The sequence below is a fragment of the Vombatus ursinus genome, unplaced genomic scaffold (genome assembly GCF_900497805.2).
Source record: "Vombatus ursinus unplaced genomic scaffold, bare-nosed wombat genome assembly UNPS02007612.1, whole genome shotgun sequence".
NCBI classification, from domain to species: Eukaryota; Metazoa; Chordata; class Mammalia; order Diprotodontia; family Vombatidae; genus Vombatus; species Vombatus ursinus.
Genome location: NW_020947390.1, coordinates 8,512,698 through 8,517,698, shown reverse-complemented (window position 1 = coordinate 8,517,698; position 5,001 = coordinate 8,512,698).

Genomic DNA, 5,001 nt, shown 5'->3' with positions numbered 1-5,001 from the left:
AGAAATGGGACTTCAGTCTTCCTCCACTTCATAACATGTTCCCATTTGTTTTGTATGAACAAATTAATGTGCATTCTTATTTCCAATTAACCTTTTCAAAGCAAAGTATCAGCATAATAATAACTGACAACATTTATATGGTGATTTTAAGATTGGTGAACCACTTTATATACACTATCTCATTGGGTCCTGACAACAATAGTGTACTATATTTATTATTACTTTCACTTACAAAGAAGGAAACTGAGGCAAAAGTTAAAAGAGTTGCTCAGTCATAGAGCTAATGTGTCAAGAGACAGGACTGAAGTCCAATTCTGTGGGATACAAGTCCCTAGCACTAGTCACTAATTAGACTGTCTCTTTAATTAAAAAACACTCCTTCTTTCGTAACAGAATTTTAACATTTTATTCACCACTTCCGACGTGTATCAACAATATTCTTAATGAGTTGCAAAAAGCCAATGACTATATTAAACAAATGTATGGCATCCAGTTTAAACAAACTACTGCAATGTAGCATCTCGGGGCAGCTAAGTGGCACAGTGGATAGAGCACCAGCCCTGGATTCAGGAAGACCTGAGTTCAAATACGGCCTCAGCCACATAACACTTACTACCTGTGTGACCTTGGGCAAGTTACTTAATCCCATTGCCTAGCCAAAAAACAAACAAACAAAAAAAAAGAACAAGGTAGCACCTCATTTTCTTCAGTTTATTGAATTATATAATCTGAGTCAGCCATCTACTAGGATACTGGATCTTACTATCTAGCCACTTGCCTTGACATGTACTCCCCCTTTGTTCCCCTGGCTAACTATTATTCTTGTCCTGGGAACAATAATCAAATTAATGCTACCATTGCTACTAAAAAGGACATGGCAATCAATTGCCTTATGGCTTGACTCAATCTCTGCTATTTTCCAAACTAAAAAATATCCTTTGGCTATCACTTTCCTCTGTGTTAAGCTCCATGAGACTAGATACTGCCTCACTTTTGTATTTGTATCCACTACTGGCACCTCATATGCACTTAATAAATGTATGTTGATGGATTATGGGATTATAGATGTAAGGAAGCTACATTCACCCACTCAAAAATAATTATCCAACACCTACTTTTTAAAAATGATCTTTGAGTCTGTTGATCCACATCCTTTTGTGCTTCAGAATGAGGTTAAAATTTTGTTTATATTTCTGATGATTGGAGGCAATGGTGTCAGAGGTTATAAAATTATCTCTTTGGGTTACTGGCCAAATTTCTTGTTTTCTTCAGAGCTATTAAAAAAAATCACAGTATAGAATTTTAGAGTTTGAAGAGATCTGTGTAAGATTTTATAAGTGAGTAGAATATAAAAATCAATTTATATACTAAATTGGTATTGCTCTTGGATGTCACAACTCTTTCCTTAGCAAGGAGATCAAGCATTTTCTGGCTGAGGTGGTTTCTAGGTGGTTTTGGTTTCCTTACTTTGGCAATGTATTTATATTAGTCAAATATGTACACTTGTTATTTCTATGGTACTAGACTTGTAATCTTTGTAAGGTATTTTCTTCTTCCTGCTTTTTTTTCTGTTTTAAATCCTTTTTGTTAGATCTAAGCAAAATGTTTTACTGTTCACCATAATCTGCCGTCTTTCCTGTATGTTAAGTGATGCTCCCCCAACAGAAATCCCAGGCTCAAAAGCTATCTTCTTTTCATTTCCCAAATCTATCTTTGTCTTCTGAATTTCTCATTTTAACTTAGCAGTACTGATGAAAATACTAGTGTACCCAAGGTTGCTCTCTCTCTCTCTCTCTCACTTTCTCCCACCGCATAAAACTTCGTAATCTTAGTAATGGTTTCTATTTTTTTTCCAGTGCTATACTTTGCCCCCACATAAATCACCAAAAATGGATCGTGATTGTTAAGTCTGAAAATGTTCAGTAAGGCTCTACATCACATCCCAGATACATATCCTGGGAAAATAGTAGAAAATTCTGTTATTTCCAGACAACAAATCACAGTCCTGGTACCCTTCAGCAAGGATTCACCAATTACTGCTCTTTGTCTCTTTTTCCCTTCAACATCACAGAATGACGTCTCACTTGATAGACCCCATTCTTTTACCATCAGTCCATGAAGCATAAGAAGCAGCTTTTTCCAGATGTACTAGGTGACTCCTACAAATGCATTGTGAAATGGGGGTGTAGAACCTCTCTCCACCCCAAATTCATATGTTCCCACCTATCCTACAGAAGAACTCCTATTTTCATTTAGATACTGAATGTTTATAAATCTCTTGTGGCTTAAGTTCATACCTAAAGTGTTTAATTAGATTAGCAGAAGGGATAGAGATAGGGACTGAATTTATGATTTTAGTTTTATAGGGAATTCTCAGGTGAAGGAACTCTCTCTACCAATGCAGGTCAACAACTTCTCTACAACTCACAGTCTTAAAGTATTGCCTGGGCTACAGAGAGGTTAAGCAATTTGATCAAGTTCATATAGCTAGTATGTGTCAGAGACAGTACTTAAGTTGAGGTATTCCTAAATCCTAGTGTCCCATTCAATAATTGCTTCAGCCTTAAAGCCTTCCTTAGAGGTCCATCAGCCTCCCTTCTAACAAGATTCGTTGTCTTTGGGGAAGGGATCATAAAAAGTTTGAACAAATAGGAAAGATAGAAGTAGAGGGATTGGTTGGAAAGTTAGGTAGAGAATTATTTCAGTGTAATGATAAAAGCACTAGCCCAGGAGTTAGTACTAAACCATGTTCTAATCACTGAGCTGCCAGTAAATTTCTGTGTGATCTGATGCATGCTATTTGGTGTCTTCATTTTGTTTATCTGCAAAAAGAGTTGAACTAAATCACCTTAAATCACCTGAACTAAGCCACAGGCACCACGTGCAATGAGATGTAAAAATGTAAGACAGCACAGGTTGGGGGCAGGGAATGACTCCCATCCTGATCCGTTTCCTGAAATTAGCTGCCCATAAGCCTCTTTATTTTCTTAGCACTTCCTTAGGGAAAGAGACAGCTGTAGCCAGCATACTTAAAGTAGTAGACACTTTAAACAAATGGAGAACAGCAATTTAAGTCTCTGGATATGTTCCACTTTATGTTTGTATATGGTCTTGGTTGCTTTTTCTCTCAGAATGAGATTATCAGAGATATGTTTCCTTTGTTCCTGAAGTGCTGTTTTCGATGATTCTGACCTCATTGCCTGGAGACTTATATGTGTACGCTCAGGAGAAGAGTAGTAATGACAAAACATGATCAGGAGAAGTGGAAACTATTCCTGAGAAAAATAATAATAGCTTATATTTATTTAATGCTTTATGGTTTACAAAGCACTTTACATCTATTATTTCATTTGACCTTTGCAATAATGCTGTGAAATAGGTGTTACTATTATTTTCTTTTTGCAGATGAGGAAACTGAGACTGAAAGAGGTGAAGTGACTTACCAGTATCACTCAGGCAGCCAGTATATGTAGCAGGATTTTAACTCAGGGCTTTCTGACACAAAGTCCAGTGCTCTACCTAGCATGTCACCTACCCTCCTCAGAGATCACTTTCTCTGAGTTCTAAGGGCATGTCAGTGGCAGTAGTCAAGGGGTCCTGAAATCAAGGGTCACAAATCCTGACAGTAAGGTCTCTTTTACAATGTTTTATAAATTAATAAGAACAAAGTAAAATAATTACATTCATTGGCTTGTACAATATACTTTACAACTGAAAAAAAAACTTTAAATATGGACTATGTCCTCCTGCTATAATCACTTATTTTACATGAAATGGCATTAAGTTCACAAGATTTTGACACATATTTGTCAATTCTTTATCATGAAACTACATTATCACATTGGAATTAAGCATATCCTTGATAAAAAGGCCATTTTTCGAAATCTATCCTTGATTACAGCACATAGATTTTCAATGGGGATTAAATTAGGCAATTTCCCAAGCCAATGAAGTATGTTAATCTCTACTTCTTAGATAAATTTCTTAACTTTTCCTGATGTATAGCATAGTGAAAGGTTGTGCTGCAGTATTACATTTCCATCTGAGAATTTCTGTAATTATGGAATAATTCTGCTTCTCAATATATCAATCAGTTGATTAGAATTTATCCTTCCCTCAATGGGGACAAACCTTTGAGGCCCACTGGAAGTAAAATATCCCTGAAATATACTTTGCTATGGATGTTTTACAGTGACTAAGATGCCCAAATCTTACAGATCACACTTTGCTTTCTCTTGATAATAGTTTTGGCATAGTCTTAGGTGAAAAAGTCAATTTCACAAGTGAAAATTAACTTTTTTCCAATCTTCAGCACTGTAACCTTTATATTTTTCTGCTGATATGTTTTGGTGTTTTTTTTTTTCTTCATGGCTATAGTTATCATTTTCTTAATTGGTCTTCTTGCTGGTTTTCTAACTTCAAGAAGCTTACTACAAACAGTGGAAGGTTCAGTTATAGCTCCTCCTCTCACCCCAGCTGCCAGATCTCCATCTGAAGTTCTTTGCTTATATTCTGAAGATTAATTAGACTTTTTGCAAGAATAATTTGGCTTCAATCTGCTGATCTTATTTCATTGTGGGTTTGAATGCTCCCTGATATAATTGACTTTCTGCATTAACAGTTGCTGCAATATCTCTAATAGTCACTGAAGTGTGCTCTTTAAGATCTACAACTTTTTCACCTTTCCTTGCAGTAACATTGATTCTTCAAAACCACAGAATTAAAAACACAACAAAAGAAAACAATAAAAGACAGTTGTATGGCACAAAATTTAACACCCAACTAATAGGGAACTCACTAAAGGTGGGGAGACTAGTTTAATATGATTTCAGCTGGTCAAGGTCAGATGTTTGTCAATAGAATTATATACACATGACCATTGTTGTCACAAAATGAAACCATATCAAAATTTTTGTTTTCCCCAAGTAATTTACACACAGTTGTATGCTGTGATCCAACAATTCCTTTGGGTCTGGGTATATGACTGGACTCCTTCCAACC